A 26,769-nucleotide genomic window follows, 5' to 3' on the forward strand; every position below is an offset into this window, starting at 1 on the left:
TAAGCGTGAGGGACAAATATCCTTTGCTAGAGTGTTTGCTTTAGTTTATTTTAGGCAGGGAAATCCGTATCAGGGTAGGGATTGTGAGGCGTTCATCCAACCTTATAAAATAATAAAATAGCATTTGTTGAGAAAACTTAACTATGTGGTCTGCCTCAAATTTCTATTTCAGACCCCTCACAGAGGGTAATAGAGTAGTGGAGTATTTTAATAACAATACTTCAGTTAGAAGCACTGGGATGGTACTAGATTTGGGTAGACTAAGGGAGCGCTTTGATCAACAACAATGCTTTATTTAGAAGCACTGGGGGGCTACTAGAGTAGTGGCACTAGGGGGCACTTTAATAATCAACAATAGCTAATTTAGAAGCACTGGGATGCTCACCATCTTGAAAGGTTATTCTGTGAGGACTTGGACATACAAATACTGAATATAAAGTAAATATCTGTTTCCTGGGAAAAGGGATGCCTGCTCTTCCCAGGAGAAGGAATCATAGGAGTTTTGCAAGATGATTGGGGCCTAATTGTTTCACTTAGCAAAACCTCTGATCTACCCAAGATCCTCTCACCAACTCACAGGAATTCCTCTCACAGACCCAACTCTCAGAATTCTGCAAAAACTCCTCTACCCCTGTCTTCCTTAGATGTCATCCAAATGTGTGCCCCCCCTATTACATCACTAACAGATGCAGCACTGTCCCCTGCTATGATACACAGGTCACTGCAATACATAAGAGTTTGACAGAGAAATTCACTTGTACCCCTGCTCAAACCTGGAAAAAGAGAATATTAACCACCTGCTCTCAATCAGCCGCCCACAGGAGTAATCACAGACTGCCCCTGGCCACAAATTATGTATGGGGTTTGATTAATTGAATGGCATCATCACTGATACCCCGGCAGTGACTTCCTCCCATTTGATCTGGGGACGGAAGCCGCTACCTAATCCCAAACCTGGGGGTGGCTATATGAGGGAGGATCACATGCAAGGAGATAACCTCCTTGGTGATGTCATGGCTTCATTGGATGAGCGATAGTATCCCCCCATTTGCCCTTGAAGACAATCCTCTCATGGCCCAATACCCCGTGGCATATTGCCATACCTCTACACCTTCCCCTTGGAAGAATAGAAAAGATTCTTCAACAAAGCAAAGCATATAAAACAAACTTCCAAATGTGGTCTACCATGTGTAAGTAACAAGAATGCCTTTCTCAGTTCCATGCATTCATCATCCAGAAATGTTTTATCATCCAGGCATGTTGGAAGTGTGTGTCCAAACTCTTTTCCTCAGACGTCAACAATTGACTCCTTTTCACACCCCCCCTGAATACTGGGACGAGATAGAGGAGAAGAGGAGTGCAGAGAGGAAGAAACTTCCAACCCAGCGAGCGCTCTAGCTGTTGGCCAAAAAACCTATGCCTGGGAAATTTAAAGACCGGCAGCCCACTGTCAAGGGCTGCTGCTATTGACAAGAGAATAGTCTGCATCTGCGCGAGGCTTGTGGTTGCGAACAGGTGTGGCAGAGCCGCGCAGCTCAGAGCAGAGGAAGAATGGAAAACCACAAGTAGGCGATGCGCTGCAGAGACTCTGGGAGACAGGAGGAGACTCCTGGGCATTCAGCGATCACAGAAATCAGACCCTGATCTGCAGGAGCCCAAACTGAAACCAGTGTGCTGAAGGGAAGTCATTTGAGATGAAAGTACACAGAGAAATAGTCACAAAGGGAAAGCGGGTAGAGTACCTTCATCGATTGACTGCAAATGTGCCCGAAAATACCCCAAGAGCTAGTGAGTTAACCCAAGGGTAGTGGGTACCCCTGGGTTTATCGGCAGGAGCCTGAAATGCAAATAAAAGTAAAAAAGATTGAAGAACATGAGAACGTGAAGAGACTGATTTTATGAAGGGAAAGTGAAAAGAAACCAAAGCCCTTACCAGTATGTGAATTTAAAAACATTGAAATAAAGAATCAAATAGTATAGCAAGAGGATATAGTTCCAGCCAAGTAAATGTACAATTGTGGAATATGTGAACATAAGAAGTTCTGGCAGGAAAGCATACCTGGAAAATTCAAGTGAATTAATATAAGAAGCCTGGCAGGAGATTATACCAGGCAATTGCAAGTGAATGAATATAAGAAGTCCTAGCAGCAAAGAATCCGAGGGAATTTCAAGTGAATGAGTATAAGATGTCCTGTCAGGAGAGTATACCAGGCAATTAGAAGTACACAAATATAAGAAGTTGTGGCAGGAGAGTACACCGGCAATTACTACTGTGTGAAGTATATGAAGCACTGGCAAGAAGATATGCCAGACAATCTTGAGTGTGTGAACATAAAAAGTCCTGGCAGGAGAGTATACCAGGCATCAACTAGTCTGTAAATAAAAGAAGCCCCAGCAGGAGAGTATGCAGGCAATTTGCAAATGTGTGGAAATAAGAGGTCCTAAGCAAAGATATTAGGACTGTGTTGGCCAGACAAGCAGGAGCAAGATCCTGGCCTCAGAACTCTGGAGTGAATAGGACCATAGAAATGTGTGTGACAGTGCCCCTCTGGGACCAACAAGACACAAGGAACTGTTGCGTAAAGAACTGCTTGTGATGAAGAAGAATCCAGGTGAAGGGAGTCACTCTCTGGAACAAGGACTCTTGAACCTTGAAACTTTGAGTTGGAGTTGCTTATTCTTTCTTCATGGACATTTCTTTTCAGAGGCATTGGAACTGTTTATATTAAAGACCGGTTCAGGGGAAGGTAGTCACTCTCTGGAACAAGGACTCTTTATCCATGGAGAACTTTTGAGTCAGAGCTACTTATTCTTTCTTTACAACCACTTTTTTTCAAATGGCATCAAAGGTTAAAGACATTTCTCTGTTCACCTTTTTGCTTAGTTTATAGTGTGAGGGTCAGACCAGAAACTCTGGGCACAAGAACAGTTTTGATTTTAACATCCTGACACAGACAGATCCTAGGTTTTTGGTTTAGGTAGGGAAATTCCTCTTAGAGTAGGTTCAGAGAGGTCTTTTACTAGCCTTTTTATTTTTAGAAAAAGTCTTTCACCAAAAACATGGCTACATTTTGTCCAATTTTCATTCTTGACTCCTCACAGGTGTTAAACTGGTATACAGTTAACACACAGACAGTGTACTGATGAAAATAATAATAATAATGGTCATGGTATGGTTTTCATTGGAAAGTGGCTCGGCTAGGAATCACACTTTATTACAATAAATCTAACAATTTACCCTTTAGCTAGAAGGTCCAAATATGTCCTTTTCACAGTATTTTTTTTTTTAGTTGGCATTTTGTATCATGCTACATGCAGAGCGAACTGGTCCGTGGTACCGATTACACCTGCTCCTTCAGCCAGGAAGCACATTGATGTATTTCAGTGCACAAAGCTTTGGTGCTCAAGTTCACACATTCAGTCATTGCATTTATTCTTAACTGCTATTAAACAGACAGTGTACTGATGAAAATAATAATAATAATGATGGTCATGGTATGGTTTTCATTGGAAAGTGGCTCGGCTAGGAATCACACTTTATTACAATGAATCTAACAATTGACCCTTTAGCTAGAAGGTCCAAATATGTCCTTTTCACAGTATTTTTTTTTTTAGTTGGCATTTTGTATCATGCTACATGCAGAGCGAACTGGCCCGTGGTACCGATTACACCTGCTCCTTCAGCCAGGAAGCACATTGATGTATTTCAATGCACAAAGCTTTGGTGCTCAAGTTCACACATTCAGTCATTGCATTTATTCTTAACTGCTATAAAACGGTGTCACTGGAATTTAGGCCTACACATCTCTACTTGAAACATTCTTATTGCAAGTTAGTGGTGACGTCACAACTTGTTCATAATTAGAATACTTTCTGACTAGTCACCTTTAATGAGCCATTACTAGCGGGGAGTGACGTAAAAAACATTCCTTTTCGGCAAGGGGCTCCTGCAGCCATTTCAGCTGAAATGTGTCATATGCATCTGAAGAAAAACACACCTCTCTATTTAGGCAAGTTTATGTGCAATCTTCCAATCAATAGTGCCCAGGATAGGCATGCAGAAACAGATGAGTGGATCAACCATCTATGCACAAGCCGAGAATAACAGGAGAGACCCTGAGACAAATCCCTTGTCCACACAACCACTACTTTTCCTACCTAGTTACCTGGAAACTCACCCTTGAGAAAGAAAGAAATACTTTTGAGATCATTTTCTCCCATTTTTGGCTTTTTGAATCTCTTTATCCAATTTGGATTACACAATACAATATCAAAACAAGTGCAAACCCCTTTATGTGGAAGACCCCCATATTACTGGCAAAACACATTTCTTTTAATTTCACAGCATTTTGGGGGTTTTGCCGTAGGGTTTCTCTAGAATAGTAGGACAAGAAACATTTTATCAGTCTGATTCCAAATTAATGTAAAGAAGGGGTAGTATACTTACCACTTACTAAGAATATAGAGTTGGGTAGAGCGTAGGCAGTGTCCTTGGAATCTGCTACTTGCATGAGTTTAAAATCCAGGCCTCCCTATCGCTGACACCTACACAAGCCTCCTCCAAGGAAACTCCCACCAACATCCTCGTTTTCGTGCCCTCACCTGACCTATGGACCCTTAATATGGTCTCTGTGCTTTCTCCTTTCTCCTCTTCTCCCATTAATGGTGGCACCCATTGGGATGTCCTCTTGGCCTCTTTCCAATCCTCTAAGGCCATCATTAATGTCTACTCTAATGGGACCGTCTTGGTCCAAGGCCCTCAGGCCAACCTTCACCTCTTTGATAGATGCTTCCCGCACCTCATCAACTTCCTTTCCTCTCCTGCTGTCCCCCCTCCTCTGTCCTCGGCTACCTTGCCTCCACCCTCCCTCCCGGCCCACTGTCGTGTTCCTTCCTCACCTCCGCAGGGCATATCTCTGATCTGTACTCCTCCCCGGAAGTCCTTCAAGGATGGCAACCTTCTCCACATTGCCACTCTTAACTCTCGCTCTGCCGTCAAACATTCCTCTGATATCTGTCGCCTTCTGGAGGAACTGGACCTTGATGTCCTTGGTCTCACTGAGACATGGTTCACGGCCAGCTCTGTCACCAGCCTTGTCACACTCCTACCTGACGGTTACAAGATCCTCTCCGTGCCCAGGCCCAACCGTGCTGGGGGGGGGTGTTGCCCTTATTTTCCCTGAGTGGATTCCTGCCACTGTCACTCCTACGCAGACCTACTCCTCTTTTGAATGCCTTGTCTGCCGACTCTCTCTCTCTCTCCTAGCCATTCCCTTACCGTGGCTACTATCCATCGGCCACCCGGTCAAATTTCTTACTTCCTCTCTGAGTGGGCGGACCTCTCCTCCTCACTCCTGTCCTCAATCACTCAACTCCTCTTTCTTGGAGACTTCAACATCCACCTGGATGCTTCCTGCCCCCCCCTGGACTTTTTTGCGACCTCTGCGACTCTCTCTCACTCTCTATTCTCCCGTCTGGGCCGACTCATTCTGCAGGGCACACTCTTGATGCTTTGATCTCTTCTGACCTTCCCCTCTCTGTCCCTCTCTCCACTCCTCTCTCCTGGAGTGATCACGTTCTCCTATCCTCCCACCTCACCTTCCCTACCCCTCAGGCAAAGCCACCTTCATCACTGCCACCCTCGTTCTCAGTCTTCTGACCCATTAAGCGCGTGTCAGTTGAGGCTTTCACCGCCACCTTCTGCCCCCCCCCTTACCCCTTTGGCTGACTCCCACCCTGACACAGCCCTCTCCACTCTCCACTCTGCTATATCTGATACTCTTGATATCCTGGCCCCTGTCATGAGAATCCGCCTGAAGCCCAAAGCCAAATGTAACTCCTGGTATGACTCGGATCTCGTCACCCTAAAACGCAATTGCAGGGTGGCAGAGAGGAAATGGCGTGCTTCATGTTCATCCTCTGACAAACTGGCCTGCCGCCTGCTCCAAAAGCAATACCGGCTCTCCGTTCTCACCAAGAAAAGAGCCCTTATCCAAGCCTGCATCTCTGCGGCATCTAACAATTCGGCCGAACTCTTTAAAATCTGCAAGGAGTTGGCCAACCCTGCTGCAGTTCTACCTCTCCTGTCCCCTCCCAGACCTGCTGCACGGCACTGGCCTCTCACTTAATTTCAAAAACTCAGGACATCCTGTCCTCACTCTCCTCCTATTACCTCCCCCCTCTATTTCCTGCTCTTCCTCTGTCCCTTCTACAGCCACCCCTCCTCCCTCCTTCTCTGCCTTTCCTCTTTTTTGTGCTGACGAGGTTTCCAGACAAGTCCGATCTATGAAAGTGTCGTCAAAACAGGTCCACCCTGTTCCTCCAAAACCATCAAGGACCACACCGACTCCTTGGCTCTTGCCCTGGCTGACTTCTGCAATCACTCCTTCACCTCTGGAGTCTTCCCATCCCCCCTTAAGCACTCCTTGTGCACCCTCTTCTTAAGAAACCCTCTTCCGACCCCTCCTGCCCGGCTAACTATCGCCCAATCTCCATCACTCCCTTCCTGGGCAAGCTCCTGGAGAAACTGGCCATCTCCCAGCTTAATCTCCATGCTGAATCTGTTGGTAGTCTTCATGACCATCAGTCTGGCTTCAGAGCTGCCAGAAGCACGGAAACTGCTCTCCTGAACATCCGTGAGGACCTGCTCTCGAACCTTGACTCCAACACTCTGTGTGTTCTCATTCTGCTCGATCTCTCTTCTGCCTTTGATACTGTCAACCATGCCATCCTGCTCAACCATCTCCGTGATAACCTGGGTATCACTGGTCAGGCTCTGGCGTGGCTGACCTCTTTCCTCTCCAATCGACCCTCCCAGGTCCAACTGAGGTCCTTCCTCTCTGACATCTTTTTCTCTACCTGTGGTGTCCTCCAGGGATCTAACATCTCTCCCTGGCTGTTCAACCAGTATCTGGCACTCCTTGCCCACCGCATCGCCGCTCTCTGCCCTAACTTTCAGTGCTATGCGGATGATGCCCAGCTCATTTTCAGGCTACCCTCCGCCTCCTCTTCTCATTCCCTCATCTCAGACTGTCTTTCTGCTATCCAGGAATGGTGCAGCGCCAATGACCTCTGCCTTAATGCCAGTAAGACTGAGATTCTACTCTTCGGCACACCCACTCCCTCCTTCCCTGCAGCTCTCTGGCCGGCCTCTCTTGGCCCGCTTCCTGCTCCTACCTGCAAGGGAAAAAACCTCAGGGTCATCTTCGACTCCACTCTCTCCTGCTCTCCTCACATATCCAACGTCTCTAAGAAGTCACACTACCAGCTGCACCTCCTCAGAGGTATCCTTCCTTTCCTCTCCTTCCCCCAGAAGCTCACTGTCTCCAGAGCCCTGGTTCTCTCAAAGCTGGACTACTGTAACAGCCTCTATCTAAATCTGCCTGCCTCAACTCTCTGCCCTCTGCAACTCATCCAGAACAGGACTGCGAGACTTGTCCTTGGCCTCAAGCCCAGGGACCGTATCTCTCCAGGATTGAAATCGCTACACTGGCTCCCAGTGGCTGCGAGGATTAAGTTCAAAACCCTGCGGGCCAAAATACCTTCAACTCTCTCTTCCTAAATATCTTCCTTCTCGAGCTCTTCGCTCATCTGCTTCCAACTCCCTCAGAGTCAGCCGCTTCTCCAAGCAACGAGTTGGGGGTAGATCTCTGTCCGCAGCAGGGGCCTCCCTTTGGAACAGCCTTCCTGCCTCCCTGAAACTTGAGGAGAACCATCTCCGGTTCCGGAAGCACCTCAAAACCTTCCTCTTTGCTTTCGGCTTCCTCTCCCCCTCTCCCCTGCTAATTTACTGAAACTGCACTGAATCCGCAACTGGGCCACTCACTGATCTCGGTCCTTGGCCCAGCCACTCTCCCCTGCACTACCTCCCTGGCAACCCCTGCACTGCGGGACTGCCTCTGTATCCCTACAGCCCCCACCCCCAGCACTTGTCTGCACTTACCTTGCACTTGCCACCAGCTGGCCATTATTATTTTATCTTGTATTATACTAACCCTGTACTGCACTTCCCCCTTCCCCTCTACCCATGCACTTGCGCGATCTGAATGACACCTGGTGTAGTAGGATCGTTGTCTGTCTCCCCTTGTTCCCCCTCCCTGCCTCGTCACGCCTTGAAACACTTGTGTATAGGCGTGTTACAAATGCCATATCATATCATCATATCATATTCGGCAATCTGCAAATAGAAAATAAAAAAAAAAATTAAAAAATGTTTTAAATTAAAGTTTACACAGGTGAGCATTCAGGTCCAGGCAAGCACCATCACCAACATGCATCATGTACCTCCATAGTACTGTCCCTCCTCTTCTTGGATACCAACACTGCAACATTAGCAGGGTGAAGCAACCTGCGTATATTTTCTTACACAACTTAGTTAAGAGCCTCGCTCAGTAAACATGTAAGTCTACTGGCGTCACTGATCCCCCCATGTGAGGAAAAATACCATCCAACTCCACTAGTCAAACAAAGATGTAAAAGATCAGAAAACAAACTTTCACCTAAAATCAAATGAATCGAAAGATCGACACATACCGGTAGGCTTCTCTTGGCCGGCCTGACACAGCCTTGCAGATGATTGGACTACTCTTCCACTTCTGGAGTTACTTCTTCTCAGATAACCATTCCAGGATAATATTACCCCCTTAATCCACTGGGGCTGACTCAACTTTCCTAGGGCCTAACCAGGAGACCGGATACTCCTGCAACTCTTTCCTACGCATCGCTCAGGATTCAGCAAAACTTTGTCTACTTTATTAAAATTTGCATATACCTATGAAACATATTAACAGACCTCTATCCTTGATAAAGACTCAGGAGGGTTGAAACACGTGTGTGCTGGTATAGATTTCAAAAACTTCTTTCTGAAACACAGCCAGTTTTGGTTGAATTGCTTGAGATGACTTATTTATTTATTTATTTATTTATTTATTTATTTATTTATTTATTTATTGGACGTTTGTATGGCGCCTATACAAAAGTGCTTCCGGGCTTCACAAGGCAAAAGGGGGGGGCATAGGAAAAAACAACAGTAAACAGTCATACTAGGCCTTGTGACATTCTTACCGGGCAAGTACAAAGACAAGGAAGTGCCGGTGAAGGGTGTAAGTACAAAGTAGCGCTGGAACGAGGGGTGGTAGGAGGGGATGAAGTGCCAGAGTCACAGCCTGGGTACATGGGGGGGAGCAAGTGCTGATGGGTACCACAAGGGAAAGTGCTGGGGGAAAATAAGGGGGAGGGTGGACAAGTGCAGTGGGACAATGTGGACCAGATAAGACAAGTCCGGGAAAGGTGCCTGGGGCAAGTGCTGGTGGGGATGCTGGAGGAGACGGGTCAGGGAGGTCCAGGCCCCTGTAAGAAACTCATAAGGGACCAAGCGCCAGTCACAGCGGCAGAGAAAGATTAGCACGGGCAAGGGCTGTTTAGGGATGCTAGGGGGACTGGTCAAGGCTAGGGCTTGGCACTCGTAAGACTCATAAGGGACCAGGCATCAGTCGCAGAAGCAGAAGGACACTAGCAAGGTAGGGGGAGGTGGAAAGAGGAGGAGAAAAGTAAGGTCTTGAGAAGTTTCCATTACTTAAGGAGATCTGGCTCAAGTTTGAGGTGGCAAGTGGGCCATTCCAGAGAGCGGCTCCTGCCGAGGAAATCGATCTACGCCCCACTCTCTGCTAGGCGAAACGCCTGCCCTGCAGAGCGTTGGAGCCAGACGACCAAAGAACTCTAGCATGGAGGTATTTAGGGAGAGAAAGCTGGATGCAGAGTGGTCCCAGTCCCAAGATAGCCTTGTGAATGATGCAGAGGGTCTTCAATTTGATCCTTGCAGTCACTGAGAGCCAGTGGAGAGATTTAAGGGCTCGAAGATGCGGTCCCTGGGCTTGAGGCCAAGGATGAGTCTAGCAGCCCTATTCTGGATTAGTTGAAGAGGGCGAAGGGAGGAAAGAGGCAGATTGAGGAAGAGGCTTATCTTACATGCAAAACGAAATTCTCACCCAGCGCCATTGTGACAACCCCCCCTCTTGTAAACCCATTTTGGGATGCAAGGGCACCGTCTCTCTTGAACCCCCTCACACGCAGCAGTGTCCTTCATTATCGTTCAATGATCAGCGCAGCAGTCTTCATGTTCTAGGGCCCTACCTGGCCTTCATAAAATCAAATGATATTGAGGATTCATTTTTGTTTGCATTGAAACCCTGGCAAAGATATTCCTTTACCTCATTCCCTCTACTTGCCCATTGTGGTTTTCACCAAAATCATCTCCAATGGAGCAAAGAGCCACAGAAATAATGTAGCAGTGATCCCAGACAATACCTGCTGTCAGATAGATGGTGGAAGAGATAGAGGCCATGGTACATGGATGCAGGATGGAATATCTGGGAGATGTCGTGCAAGATAAATAAGAGTGATCGGGCTCCCCAGTAGTGCTGTGCTGGGAGTGATGACGCAATATATTTGGCATCTACTTGGCTGCCTGAAGCTTTGGATTCATTTATTTATCTATTATTATTATTTATAAAGCGCTGCCCCAGGAGGCCTGTAGGCAGAATAGCACTAGAGACGACAGGAAACAGGAAAAAGAAGAACAGCTCCAGGAGAGGTCAAAAGTTCAGGGACGAGGAGGAATCAGTGGAAAGAGGCAGTTTTTAGTTCACGTTTGAAACCACCAAAAGAAAGGGAAGACTGTCCCACATATGACGATAAGAACTTTCAGATCCAAGTCTGTGGAGTCGGCAGTAACACTAACCATCTTCTTCCATATTAATTGTCAAAAAGCGGAAAACACTAGAGAACACCCCATACGTATCATCGCTACATTCCATTATTTTCTAAGACCCGGATCACAAAACATGGAGCAAAAGATAGGAGTGCACGTGTTACACCTGCATTCACTCTTTCTGCTCCCAACAGTATTTTCATGGTTTTGGTGGGAGTGGTGGAGGCACAAAATGCATGTCTTATTCCTGCTTCTGCAGACATGCTCAGCCTTCTCTCCCAAAAGGATTTACACCAGCCTGATGTTTTCATGCCAGAGTAAAATCAATGGATTGCTAAAGAATATGCCTGTTTTTTTATCACCTGTTAAAAGCATGTGGATTCATATGAACCCATTGTGAATGCTGTCTGCCATGTTTAAATGGTCTGAAGAGCTGCCCAGAGCAATGCCAGAGGTTAAGATAATTCTAAACCTTCCAGCCATCACCTTTTTTGTTTTGCTGTAGTTTTCCCAAGTGGGACAAGTATTCCCAGTCGTGGGTCCTGCTAGGAAAGATTTCCATTTCATGTGTCATTTTCCCTCCAGTTGTGTACCCCAAACTGTTTGCTTTGTTCAAACACCATAGTCTGACTTTACCTGAGGAGCACATCCTTCTGCTGCACTCCTCTGGGCTTTTTTGCTCACTTTTTATGGGGAAACTGACATTCCCTTAAGACAGTCAGTACTGGGAGACTTTGTTTCCCTTAGTTCTTGTCCATGTTGCAACTTTTCTGCAACTTGTAACAAGCGTACAATGTACCTCACAGTACAGTGCACTTGGGGGTCTAGTCATTTCCAAAGGCCCTCTTGAAGGATTTTTTAGAAGTGCAGATGTGCCTTGTACAGGGCTGGTAGCAGCTTATCATTTTGCATATTTTTAACCCTTTTTTTAAATCGTGATTACAGCATTTGGCACAGGTAGTTGGCCTGGCTCGAAAATGGCCATGCCACAAAGTTCTTTTTCCTGTCGTTTGTCCATCTTGCACCTTCACCTTCCCCAATGGGCCGACCCGGGTCACTCCTTATTTGGGCATGCATTTTCCAGCGAAGTGCCAAGCTTTTGCGGGCTTCTGCATGCCTTGTGTGCGTGCCCCCATGATGTAAGCTAGTACGTCTGGTTCTCATACACATCCTGTGTGCCAGAGAGTCTGGAGTGCTGTGAATGCCTGTGACCGCCGTGGTCCATGATTGGTCCATGTATGGTATGCCTGTCTGTGAGTAGATCTCCCATTGTGTCCTCTTTGTTTTGGCTCGAAGGAGATTCTGGATAAGAGAAGGCCCCAAACACCCATACCATGTCGATCTCTGGAGTTCTCACTGAACGAAGGATAGGATCCAAGTATCCTAAAACTAAGAAGCTGAGTCGAGGAACTGCTGGTGACAAGCTGGAAGGTTTGGCACCCTGAGCCTTCTGTTGCCCCGCTGGACCCCTCTGCATCTGGTTGTCCTAGAAGGTCTGCAAAGATGCTTTGACTCATTAGAATAGTGGGACCAACTATTCTCGGCACCTTCATCTTAAACTGCAAGTAAGCCTTTTCGGAAGTGTCCCTCGGCCAACCAGTGGACTGACAGCTTGCGCAGACATTTTGCCCTGATACCTCCGCCATTTCAAAGAGGCCCTTGGAAGTTGACACATCGCAAGTTCTGTGTTCACGGCACTCTCACACCAAATTTTGTACACTTAGTGTTCCCAGGTCTGGAGTAAAGTGAAAGCGCCCAAACAGGAGTTTACGAGCTTGTTGTGTCGCCCAGGCGCAGTGACGGACTTTGCAAGTTCATTGCAGCTGTGGTCCTCTGTGCCCTGAAGCCTGCTACAGCTGAACTGGCCTAATCCACCCACCAGGAGTGGAGAAATCGCCACTGTCCCATAGAGGAATCAATGCTGTATCTTCGTCGCTGAAAGCTGCAGAGCGGCGAGATTGCTGCATTTGAGCCAGCAACCGAAGTGGACTCGACTGCTGAAATTTCATCCAGAGTGCACCGGGGTTCGGTGAGTAATTGCAATCCTAACTGGTGGCCCCTGGCACATCCATCGATTTTTACGCACGAGTGGTCCCTGAGGGCCTCTCTCCTTTCCACTGGTAGTGCGAACTAGCGAACTATTTCCAACTCTTGGAATTGACTCTGCCTTCAATTGGAGGCCCTCCTTCCTGAGCTGCTACAGCCCCTACAAAATACCCTGCTTTGCCCATTTTAACAACCATGTGCGCCAGCTTCACAAGTACATTTGAGCATTAGGCTGACTCATTTTAGGGATTGGAATTCTGTTTAGTTAGGATTGTGTTTGATGCATAAGGGCCTAAAGACTATTTGCACTGCCTGCTTCTTTCCCTGTTTAGGTTCTGCACCCATTTGGTGCATTCATCCTTTGGACCCCATTGGTCTTGTATGTATGTGTATAGACTTGTGTTGGTTTAATAGTATTGCTGTGATTTTCTTACTGTGTGTTGAATTGCAAAGGCCTTGGAATAAATGTATTTGTATTTTTGATATGTATATACCTGACTGGGAGTGATTTGTAAGTGTCCTTTACTCTGTGTGATCATTGAGGTCTTTCAGTCACCCTCACCCCTCCTGAGACCTAGTCTTGACTGCCGCCATAGCTACCTTGCTTGGTCTGACTTGTTCAGAAGGTTACTCTGTTCCAAGAAACTAGGCTGGCCTTCTGAACCTCTGCCCACCAGGTCAGGGATCAGAAATCCATCTTAACAAATTGGTGTACAGTGGTGGGATAGGACTGAAGGTATTCAGTGTTGCACACTAGTGAAGGCATTTCTGATTACCCCTACCCAGAACACATGGTGACTGTTGTAGTGATAATTATAAAAGGCCATAGACCTATCTTATATAATCAAAACAAGTACCTTTATAACCTTAATGCTTCTACATCAGAAACATTGAGAAAGATGTGTACTGAGAGGGGTTTACCTGCTCAATGTACAAAAACAGGAATGATCCAGAGAATATTGGAATGGCAAGAGTTGCAACTCAGTGACATAGCGTGTGATGAAGGTGCAGAAGGAGGTGGGGCTGCTCCCACTGGCAGAACTGACAGTTTTGTCACTTCCCTCATTCATGGTACCCATGAGGATGTGGATGATGTAATCTCCAATGTTTCCTCTGCAAGCTCTGATGCTGAGGCCATGCTGGAATTCAAGAAGCAACAACTGCTGTTTAGGCAGAAGGAGCTTGAATTCCACATGGCCAAGCTGAAGATAGACCAGGCAGAAAAACGGAATGACAGGGATCACCAGTTGGAATTGGCCAAGCTTAAAGTTTCAAATGGATCCAAAGGGATCTGTACATGGGTCTGGGTCCTCCTCTCATCCAAGGTTTCCTAAAGATCTGCTCAGTGTGTAGGATGAGAAGAATGATATTATGGACTGGTTGAATGCATTTGAGTATGCATGTGAGGTTCAAGAGGTTGTAAATGCTGATACAATTGCATGGTTGCTCAGCAGACTACCCCATTCTGACTGCAGTGCTATTATGGAAATGTCAAAAGTTGAACTTAGTACTTTTTGCAATGTTGAAGCAAACTCTCATCTTAAAGAGAAGAGTTGTTATTCTAAAAAAACATTGCTAACCTTACGCTGTATTCCAATTAAACTGTTGCCTCATAAAAAAGCTTTATTTCTTCAATAATACCCCAAAAGTATTGTAAGCAATAAACTACCCCAGACACTATTGCAAGTAACCTCAGACCTCAGCCTCCCTTGACCCTAGAAGGCAATGTGCCTTATGCAACTCACCAGTGACTAGCAGTATCCTTATAACATACTGTTGAAGGCAGTGCTCCAGATAAGGATTCAAAGTGGCAGTATTTTTTTTTTACTCTGTATTTTTTAAGGTTGTGGTGTAAAAGGATGTTTATAGGGAGTAAAAAAAGAAGTCCCACTTCCATTTTTATTTTATTGAAAATAGTATTTTATATGTGAGTAAAAATATGTTTTAACCAGAAAACAGAAACAAAAATGTATAGTAAATTCATACACCTTAAAAGATACACTGTTACATGCAGTAATAATACCAGTTTCTTATTGTGGTACTACATGTACAACTGGTCCAGACATATTCATTGACCTGTGCGGGTGAAAGCAGTCAGACAAATTCCTTCCTATGTGTGGTCTTCCTATTTTTTGTTAGGAGAAAATGTACTCCCTATTTGTATGTTTTGAGAGTATTTGCCAATTTTCTGGGAGTAAAAGTGGCTGATACACCCATCTGTAGAGCTGGTTGGGGGTACTTTGTCCCATATACAGTTCAAGATGGGATATCATTGCTTATCTATAACAGAAAATGTAATCAGTACTCAAGTGTAATAACTCGCACACACTAACATTGTTACAACATTGCTAACAGTCAGCTAATCAGGATGCAGGAAATGTGGGCACTGATTTTGGTAGTCCCTCCAAAAGACTACCGGTCAGCAAGGTGCTCCATCTCCCCGCTTCCCCTACACTCACCCCTTTCTGCCCCACCATCCACTGCTCTCCCCACCTGCCAGCATTGGCATCAGATGGAGGACTCATCCTTCTCTTCCTGGTCCTCTGCTTGTCTGCCCCTCAGTGACAGTGCTAGGCAATGCCATCTTAATTAGACACATCTTTACAGCTCTCCCCTCATGAGACATCCATTGCTGATGCACAGAGGGAAAGCTGCACACTCACTTGCCATGATAGTTTTGTGATTTTAGACTTGGCTCCCTCAGCACAACTTGTGCTGAAAGCTTTAGCCCCATTAGGGCCGGGACATTTTGAGGACTAGGTACCCTCAGAACTCCTTAATGGCCATTGCTTCTGAACTGTGTGGGCCCTAATTCCCAACATTGCTCCGTCTGAGTCTTTCTTCTTTTCCCATGGAAGTTGAAGGATTGGGAAGGAGATATGGCATGGCAGAGAAGGTGGCACAGGAGTGTGATATGTTAGGCAATGCAGGAAGGGTCCAGGAAGTAACAGGTGCTGAGCCGCGCACTGGAGGGGGGAGGCAAGAGGAGTTAGCGGAGGTGGAAAGAGGAGTTCGAGCAGCATCAGCTTGCTCAGAACACCAGCTTATACCACTGATTCCAGCCCAGGTTTTGATTAACCTTATTGACTTAAGCTGGTGTAATTGTTGTTAAAGGCTGGGATACACAACCTTTGTTAACATTCCTATAGTCTTTCTTTGCCTTTCATTGTTTTAAACAGAACATTCTACTCTCATTGTCTGAAATGTTCTAGTAGCAATAATGCTGTCCACTGTGGGCCATCAATCTGTGGTAATATCCCTTTGCTTGGGCCCAGTAAATTGAGCCGAGAACCATTACCTGGTAATGGCTTTCAAAGTGTAGCATAATGGCTTAATTTAGTTGGAATATCACAATTCTTCTTCTAAAGCCAGCAGACAATGAGAAAAGCATCTTCCTGGACAAAACACTAGCTGTCACTTACATATTTAATTGAAACACTTAAAGGGATGACTTGATTGATTTCTCTGACAAAATGTTAACTATTCATTAACAAGGCGACATCATCTATGGTTATTAACTGCAATTAACGGCACTGCTTGATGTTGGTCGAGGAGAGCGGGAATCTCTTTGTATATTATCACTCATTATTTAACCAGCTTTATAATCCATCTTTATTAAACTGCTCAAAATATTGTCTTTCAGCACATGACAAGGCTCACATCGGTGTGTTCATTCTTACAGGGCAGATTCTATATGTATTTATCATATCCACAACTAGAACATGCCATAACTCAGAAAAAGCAGGCAACCAAATATTGAAGGAGTGGTGCCGTAATCATGTATTATGCCGTATAAATTATGCCCATTATCTGTCAAAAACACATTGCAAGTCACTCTGTGGTTCTTTGCCATAATATAGCCTTAACGACTGAGGGAGGGGTCATTATTGCGCTTAATGACCTGCCACCAAGTTATGGCTCGAGGCGAAGCTGAGGGCCATAAATTGGGAATGGGTCACTATCCCAAGCGATATAACCCCTCCCAATAATTATAACTCTAGTAGCACATATTGGTAATAGCACTACCTGTTTTGGAGTGTTCGTGGTGTAGTAAAATGTCACTTTAACAGTGAGTAAAGAAAGGAGACAAACTGAGTTTGTATATTACATGTGTTTTTTTTATTCTGTAGTATTTAAATAAGGTTGTCTCCATAATTTAAGTATTTACATTGTAAACTTGGTTATATACTGGAGTGGGTTTAACACGAGCATGCTTTAGGTGTCATATAAAAGTAGACGATTGCTCTGCAAGAAAGTAAAAGCATTTTCCCATTGTTTAGCTTTTGCTTTGTTGTGTAAGATAGCCTGCTGCAGCACAGAAAGCTCCTCCCAGAGACGAAGTGTCCCAGAGACGAAGTGTCTTGTTAAGAAAACATTTTGCGAGGGGGCGTGGCTAAGCGCCGAAAGAAGATGGAAGCCTGACCGCGCTGCTCCGCCACATATTATTTAAATGCATTAGGATATATGAATATTTTAAAAAAACGTACCTTTTCTTCTTCAAACATCCGCGAAGACACCTGGAACACACAGCGTCGCTCCGACCATCTGGAAGAGCCGCTTGGCTTCCCGCATCGCGAAACGACAGAAGACTCAGAGAAAGCGTGGGAGGAGCACCGCCCTACATGAGGAGAGGTTCGGCGTCACGCCTCACGTGACGCGCCTGCCTGGGCCTGACATTGCGGGCGCCTAGGAAGACGCTGCCACCTGGTGGGCATCTTTAAAAAAGACGGGATAAGAAAAAAAAAAAAAAAAAGAAAAAAAAGGAAACAAACAGCTATATTTTAAGTGAACTGATTGCTGAGGACGAATCAATATTACCAAGGAAGAGCAAAGTGAAGAAAAACAATAAGGTGAGGAGTGGAGGAGGAGGGGTGTGCAAAAAGGGAAGAAAATAATAGGCTGAGAGAAATACTCAAAGAATTACTACAAAGAACAATAGAATTCTCGAATTTTTGCCACAATAATTTCAACAATCCTTATCAGTAAGAACCACAGCCTTGACTAGTGTTCCCCAGCCCCCAAGCTCCTCACCTCCATAACCTGACTGGCAGATTCCTCTTCATATTTACATGGCACAGAAAGAGTGCTTCTGGGCTCCTTTGTGTTACCAACTATTCCTGTAAGATGTATTCTAAACTTTAAAGCTCTGTAGTATACGCCTTATTGTTCTTCTGTTTTTCCATTTCTTTACATAAGAGTAACATAGTACAAACAATATGGAGGTAATAATTGTATACTACACGCCGTCTTAAACCATATTCATAAAGAAGTTTGGCCAAACGCCTACAAGCTTTCAAATCACCGTATTAACAAACCTCTCTATTCTTTTTATTTTTCATAATAAGAAGGAAATATAAATAAAACTAACAACCTTCTCAGCCGACATAGTTAAACCCATCTACAACTCTACGCAGCAACAAAGGCGTTTAATACTAAGGCCACATTACAATCTCCAGCTATGGCAGCAAATAAAGCTAACCAAAAAAATGTATCTTCTGCTAAAGATACCACCACCACTGCAACGAACCTGAAAAGACCTAAAAGTGAATCACCACCCCCACTAGGAATTTCTGATCTCGCCATTGAAGTCATCCTAGCGGAAATTAGGGCACTCAAACCCTTCATTGAAAATACCAATACTAAGATTCAACAACTAGACGAAAAGTGGATGGGTATTAATAACAGAGTGGAAGAAGTAGAGAAAAGAGTTGGGGTACTTAAGGACATATCCAAAAAAGTAACAGAGCTAGAAAAATCTATTAAAGACCTCCAAAAGCATAATGAAGACTTGGAAAATTGCATTAGGCGCAATAATCTACGTATTTCAGGTTTAGAAGAAGGAGCTGAGGGATCTGACCCTATCACCTTCCTACAGAAATTCTTACCAACAATTCTACATTTGCCCTTGGATACAAAATTTAACATACAATGGGCTCATAGAATAGGTCAACCTTCAGCTTTCTCCACATCTCGTCTGCTGCCTAGAACAATGATTTTCTATCTATTGGAATACTCTCAACTTCAACTCATTGTTTCAACAGCAAGGGAGCGTAAATCACTTATCTGGCATGGCAGCAAACTGTATATCTCGCAGGATGTAGCTAGAAGCACAGCTCAGAGAAGAAAAGTTTTTCTGTCCTTCCGCCCTGCTCTTAAACAATTAAATATCCGATATGGCCTATACCACCCATGCTTCTTTAAGATAACACATGAAGGTTGTACAGCTATATTTGATGATCCAGCTGATTTGAGATCCTTCATACAATCTCTAAAAAGTGACGGCATGGATACCTCCAATCCGCCAAGTTCCTCAACATGAAATATTACCTGATATCTTGGTCTAAATTCTGAATAATAATGTTTTATTATATGTGTGTTTATACTAGTAACTACCTAATGCAGCTTTTACCTAATTACTCTAGTTTTATGGGGCGGGCACCGTTCGGGTGTCCCTCTTCTACTGATGGTTGCTCCTTTCCTTTGGGTGACCCAGTTGGCGTTACCTATCCCCGATATCTCTTTTATCCTGAATCCTTCTCCCATCTCCTGTTTGATCTCTATAACCTTTTGTATTACTGTATCTATATTCTTCCAAAATATGATCAAACCCCTTTCTCCCCATCCTGACCCTCAATGTTCTATCCTTATGTTTCACTGTTTGGGTATACAAATTTTTATTTACACTACTAAGAATCTGATGCTATTATCATACTGCAGTCATAGGTTGTTTGTTTATCATTACATATCCGACTAGATGACCTTCAAGTGCATAACCTGGAATATTAAAGGATGTAAAAATCCTATCGAAAGGTGCAAAGTAATATCTCATTTAAACAAATTCAAGCCAACGGTAGCTTGCCTACAAGAAACACACTTATCTAACAAGGAATCTATGAAACTTAAATCTCTCTGGGTTAAGGAGGTTATTTCCAGTCCTGCTATCTCCAAGAAAAATGGAGTGGCTATACTAATTAGTAAAAAAAAACCTGCAAAATCATTGATCAAGATGTTGATACAAATGGCAGATGGGTCTGGGTAAAATTATTAATTGACTCTACACAAGTATCTATCCCTAACGTTTATGGCCCCACGCTACCAGATCCTTCCTTCTGGACCGCAATCAAACAAATGATACTTAAAAATAACTTCATTAATTTGATAATGTGCAGAGATGTCAATCAGGCCCTTGATCCCTTTTTAGACCGAAAATCCAGCTGCATGTTCATGTCAAATAAAACTCATATATCTTTTACTAATTGTCTAGCGGAGACAGGACTAATAGACACCTGGAGACTTTCCCATCCCACACAACTTGACTATACCTTCCACTCACCCCCACATAATACTCTATCATGACTCGACTATATTTTTGCAATTAAAACCCTATCTGGATCTATTATAGACTCTAGAATTGCTAATCTTATTATATCAGATCATGCACCGGTTATCACCTCCTTCTGCCTTGCAGAGATGAATAAAACTGCTACTAGATGGAAACTCAACAACTTCCTTCTTAATGATCCACAGTTCAATCAATAAATTCAAACTTTCATCCAACAATACTTTGCTAATAATCTCGACAGTGATACCTCGGTTGTCAATAATTGGGATGCATTCAAATCCGCCTTGAGAGGTCACATAATGGCCCTCTCAGGCAGGAACAAGAAAATTAGAAAAAAACATCTAGATGACCTTTACTCCAAACTTACCCTTGCAGAACAATGCTATTATACGGACACTAATTCAACTAACTTAAGACAAGTTATTAAACTACGCTTTGAAATTAATAAATAAATCACTGAACTTGCGGCAGGAACCATACTTAAATATAAAACAAAAATATATCAAACTTCGAATAAAGCGGACAAAATGCTTGCTTCTTATTTAAAAACCAAAAAAGATAGAGTCCAAATCTCACATATCAAAGATACTCAAGGTATATCTCATCACCGCCCTGATAAAATACTTGATTGCTTCAGAAAATGTTATACTGATTTATACACTCCAGAAAGATCTATTCCAAAAAAGGATATTAATTCCTTTTTTATAAATATTAGCCGCATTTCATACCCCAGTCTAGACCTTTCTCACCTAGAGAATGATATTACCACTTCAGAGATCACGAAAGCTATTCATAGCCTCGGCAAAGGCAAAGCACCTGGGCCAGATGGACTATCAACCGAATTCTACATCAACTTATCCCAAATATTGACACCTAAACTCAAAACACTATTTTCATACTTTATATCACAAAAATCTTCCTCTGGATCATTTTCAGAAGCTCTACTTATCATTTTCCTTAAACCTGACAAAGACCCTTACCTCCCAGCAACTATCAACCCATTTCTCTTATTAATATAGAAAGCAACATTTTTGCTAAAATACTTGCTAATAGAATTGAATCTTCCCTCCCAAATTTGATGAAAGCGGACCAAACAGGCTATGTAAAAGGACACAACATTTCCTCAAATGCAAGACTCCTACTTAATGCCATTAGTCTAGTAGCCAAGGACAAAAAAGACAGACCAGGATACGCTGCCATTGCTTTGGACGCGGAAAAAGCTTTTGACCATGTAGACTGGAATTTTATGTTCCAATCCCTACGCTGGCATGGATTTGGGGAAAAATATATCTCACTTGTAAAACGTCTATATTCAGCCCCCAAATCTGCTATTTATTTAAATGGACAAACATCCTCATTCTTTACTTTACTCAGAGGCACACGGCAGGGCTGTCCCTTCTCACCGCTATTATATATTCTCTCACTTGAACCACTGCTAGAATCAATAAGATTAAACAAAAATATCCCAGGAATTCAAGCAGGTACCTCAACAACCAAAATTGCTGCTTACGCCGATGACATACTTATCCTTATAAAAAACCCAAAGGTCCACATACCAAATCTATTGGGAATTCTATCTCAGTTTGGACATGTATCAGGATATAAACTGAACAGACAAAAATCAGAAATTATGCCATTAAATCCCTATTGCTTCAAGCATGACATCGAATCTTTTGGCCTCAAATGGTGCAGTGGATCCATAAAATACTTAGGACTTCATTTTGCCCCTACAATTCAGGAAACCATCAAGCTTAACACTAAAACATTATTGGATACCCTGAAAGATCACACAGCTAAAGGGTCCCCTCTATACCTCTCCTGGTGGGACGTTTGAATACAATTAAAATGATGCTATCCCCTATTGTACTATACTATCTTCAACTTCTCTCCGTCCCTCTTTCCCTTTCCTTTTTTAAATGTATATATTCCATATTACTAAATTTTCTATGGGGAATAGGAAAAAGCAGAAGATTTGCGCTAACCAAACTCAAAGCACCTTATGAAATGGGTGGTGTCAAATTCCCTGACTTTAAGCAATACCACTCTGCATTTCTCATAAAACAATCTCACCAATGGTTAATAGAGCCCGAAGTCGATGATATTCCTATATGGTGTAAGATAGAGAAACATATAGTTTACCCACATAATATCACTGACCATACATACATCTTTAAATACACCTCTAAGAGAATCTCGGAACTTATCAAAGCATCCGCTTTAGCTCTACAATCCTTTCTCCTCCACGATACCAAAAACCCCAATAAATACCTCTCCCCTTTACTATGGCATAATAAGAATATAGTTATTAATAAAAAGATCCTTAATCGCAAAACATGGATTGGAAGAGGAATCAGATTCATTCAACACATCATAGATGGTCCTTCTATTCTCTCATTCCAACAACTCTCTACCATGTTCACCATACCCAAAACGGACTATCAGTTCTACAATAAATTAATCAACTCCTGTCTTGACGCACTAGATCATAGCTCCTATACGATTATTTCTCCTGACGCTTTTAGACTACTTCATTTAACCATGACAGAGGAGATCAGAGCCTCAAAAATATATAATATGTTAACCTCAACATTTAATATGTGCCCAATTCGTACGAAATGGGAACTGGACTTAGGATATAAGTTTGATGACCACATATGGTTCCGCCTGTTTTCTAGAATCAAACAAGTATCTATATCTGCCAATATTACACAACACTACTACTTCTTTATTCACAGAGCATTCATTACTCCGACCAAAATAGCAAAGGCCAACAAAAACAATGATGTTAAATGTTGGTCATGTGGCCTATCTTCTGCCACTTATATGCACATGTTCTTCGAATGCTCATATATTGTCACATTTTGGTATGATATTTGGATATGCATACAGCGCATCTTCTCTACAGTTGTACCGTTCTCTCCTATGAGCATATTTTTGGGAAGTGTGGCCATTACAACATATATTCCACCGGACTCTTATATGACCTACTTATCTGCATAGCTTTAAAATGTATTACTGCAAACTGGAAAGACTTTAGTTCGCTCTCTCCCAGAGCATGGTGGAACGCTATATGTCAAACTCATAAATTGGAAATGTGCATGGCAAAAAATCTTAATACAATTGCTAAATATAACGCTAAATGGTACTATTTCACATGTTATCTTAACTGTTTCAATGCAACTGCTCATGGCTCTTGATTATGCAAACCTATGCTTACGTTACCAACTGTATGACTCTATATATACACAAATGCCTGTTTTCTAATTATCACAGCAATAGAACTATCAGTTCTATGAAATAACCTGTTATACCCATCTTCCTCCCTTTACCTAGCTCCCTTCTGTTTCCAGTATGTTCACTGTCTGTTGCCCTGTTTTGTCTCCCCATCTCTCTACGCATATCTCCATACTAGTTACTCATTGCAGATTTGTATTATGCCAATCCAGGTTTAATTAGCACTATCTCCAATTTATATTTCATTCATGTTCACCTTTACTTATCATACTAATTCAATGGTTATTTATCTTGGTTACAGCTGATATCCTCTCATGTTATAAATTGATATCTCTGTTCATGCTGTATGGTTACCAAATCTACTCAAAATCTGTAATGTGCTAACACATGTAATCATATTTGTATATTGAACAATAATAAAACTATTAAAATAAAAAAAAGAAAACATTTTGCATAGAAATTGCATTTGTGTTTCCCTGTTTACTTTTGAAGAGAGAATGTTCCGAATGCAGTCAATACTAGTTGTTACTGACTGCAATTTGACCATTCTGATTGGTTGAGTCGAGGTCAATAACGAGCTTTATGTGCTAATAATGGATTATGCTTCTGCATTGTAGGTTTACAGTACTTATCAGTGACCTCCATTCTACCTTACGGATGGGGAGCTTCATCCCATGTGTTCTTCTTGTTATTACCACTTATAATAGTAATACATCATATTCATGCATCACTCACAAAAGTGCCCTCTTGTTTTTTTGTTTCCTTGCTGTGAGGATAACGATCTTAAATACTGCATTTACTTGGCCTTGAGAAAGTCGTCCTTCAGATGTGAATTGCGGTCGACAATTCGAGAACTAGTGCTGGGCAGTTTTTCTTTTTTCATATGTCTTGATCTCAATATCTCCTGTCAGCTTCATTAAGGGCAGCTCTGACATCCGCTTGCCAATTGAATGTTAGCTGTCGCTGTGTCACGCCTGACGTTGACGTGCCGGAACAGCTGCATGTGTCGTCTGCCAAACCTTTCAGCGAGTGAGAGGCTGTTATGACTGGGCGTCGCGCGACAAGTGATTTTCTGTCACCCTTTTTTCCTGTAGCGTGGCCAAGTGGTTCTTAGCCTGTACCTAAATGAACTACATATGTGCAGATACACGGGCAATTGAGCCTGCTTGGAGCAGTTGATAGCAGCGTAACACACTATTTGGCAAACTGGAGAAGTCAGGGATACTTTTTAGATGACCTCCAGGTGCAGATGTAAATGACTAGAGCACAACGCCTGTAACTCGGTCAATGTGAGTCACTTTCTGTGTCAGTGCTGATAACAGGGCCCGGTCACTGCTCCTGCGAATTCCCCTCTGTAAGTGGTACAAGCTTGGGCCGGGTGCAGCGCCGGAAGTTTAGTAAGAAACATTCAATCCAGGCTATGGATAGTTGCATGCCCCTGCCACCAAGCACCTTTACAACAATTATTGTGCTATGTGTCATAGTGGCAAAGAAAAAACGTCCAGATCTAGTTCTGCTTACTGCAGCCATGACTCTGCGGTGACACTTGTCTTGTTGCCATGTAGAATGTTGATTTACGCTATTAGAACATACAATGTGTGAGGAGCAAAGCGGCGCTGCTGACTTCAGTTGATAATAGGATACTATGTACTATTTTGCCAGATGTCTTAGATGGACAATGTGGCGTCACAGGTAATGTCATGGAATATAGGAAGCAAATGTAGATGTTTTCAGAGTTGGATTCTCATTGACTAATAAAGTCTACAACATTGCATGGCTCTGAGTTGTGGATGGCACACATTAACCGCTAGCTATTTTCCCCGTATAAGCATTCTGGTTTGTCAATCAGTTAATTGCGTGTCCTGAAGGAGCATTCATGCGATTCTGCATGGCTTTGACACTGGACAATTGACTGCCATTAAAGGTTGACTCTCAGGCCCGGATGCTACCACAGGAGCTGGTGGCCCGCCCACTCCCCCGCTAGAAGTGAATTTGAATGCAAGAATTGTATGACTATCAAAAGACACGCCTACCAAGGGAAGGGGATTGGGTACAAAGTAATCCAATTGTCACCTACCACCACGGTCTTCCTCTCTTGAAGTAAACATGAAACATAGAGAGCTTGCAGTTTTCAATTATCTTACTCTGCAATTGGCAAAGTCACTTTCTACTCCTCCCCTACTAAGCATTACCTGAAGTGCCTAGAAACTAGAGATCATCGCTTCATTTTTTGCCTAAGGTGATCCATTGGCAGATACAAAAAGTCTGAACTGATTTCCGGTGGATGTGGGTATATTTTCTTGAGATTACAGCAACTAACTTTCCCTAACTAGCACTATACTTGTAACAACATTGTTCATGTTTCTTTTGATTACTTCAAGTATTTTTTTTTTCTGTAGCTTGAAAATATCTATAGTTTATTAAAGTCACTGGTCTATTAGTCCTGTCCGTTTTGTATTTAATTAAGGATTGTCTAATAACTGCTCTGTACAATCCTGCTTATAGGGAGCACTGGGCTCAACAAACGCTCCTCTGGAGATGAGGTTTACTGTTCAGCTTAGTGATTCGCACTCGCCAGAGTTCTGCTGATCTGTGGCTCCTTCAGTTTCTGGGATGCTGTTCACTGCAAAACCTCCCCGTTTTAGGGTGACCTGACAACAAAGAAAATGGGACAAGCAATAGACATAGAAGTAGGATGACAGTAAACACAAACAGAACTCTGACAACACTGTAGTCCTACTTTTAAGTCGCTCTCCTGTTACGGGGGTGTGTTCACAGACACACTCCTGTCATTGGAGGAGAGCTGCCTGGGAGGAAAGGGGGAGGAAACGGGGATGTAAAAAGAATTCACGCAAGCAGGAAAAGCAGTGCTGGGCCACATTTCGGGACTGCTTAATCGGTTCCCAGCAAAAACCGAGACCATAGCCACCCGTCCCTCCAATCACACGACTAGGTTTTAAAACCCCAAAAACTCCAAGGACAAAATACCCGGATGTTCCCAGCAAAACCGGTACATCTGGTCACCCTATCGGGCCTGTCTGCATCTATCTGTGCATTACCTATGCAGCTCCGGGACCACAGCGATTCACCATTGCCTTCCGAAATCCAGACCTCACTCTGAGAATTGTTTCTCCCTCCATGCTACTGGTGTGGAGAAGCAAACTGCTCTAAAGTACAGTTTAAACTCTGCAAAGCATGCTGGATCCCTAACTCTTTCATGGAAACTGTTGAATGGTAAATTCAAGCGTTCAAGCCCCACCAGCTCACAGCAGGCTCAGCAGGCTCAAGAAGATGGTTACATTCTAAGACTCTACAGTTGCCTCCCAGGGTCGCCATCTTGGACTTCCCCAGGAGTCTGAAAAGGATACTAAGGAACTGAAGCAAAAACTGTTTAAAACCCTGAGAGATCACATTACAACCAACAGTCTTAAAATTTAAA

The sequence above is a fragment of the Ambystoma mexicanum genome, chromosome 13, assembly GCF_040938575.1.
Source record: "Ambystoma mexicanum isolate Mex_15411 chromosome 13, UKY_AmexF1_1, whole genome shotgun sequence".
Lineage (NCBI taxonomy): Eukaryota > Metazoa > Chordata > Amphibia > Caudata > Ambystomatidae > Ambystoma > Ambystoma mexicanum.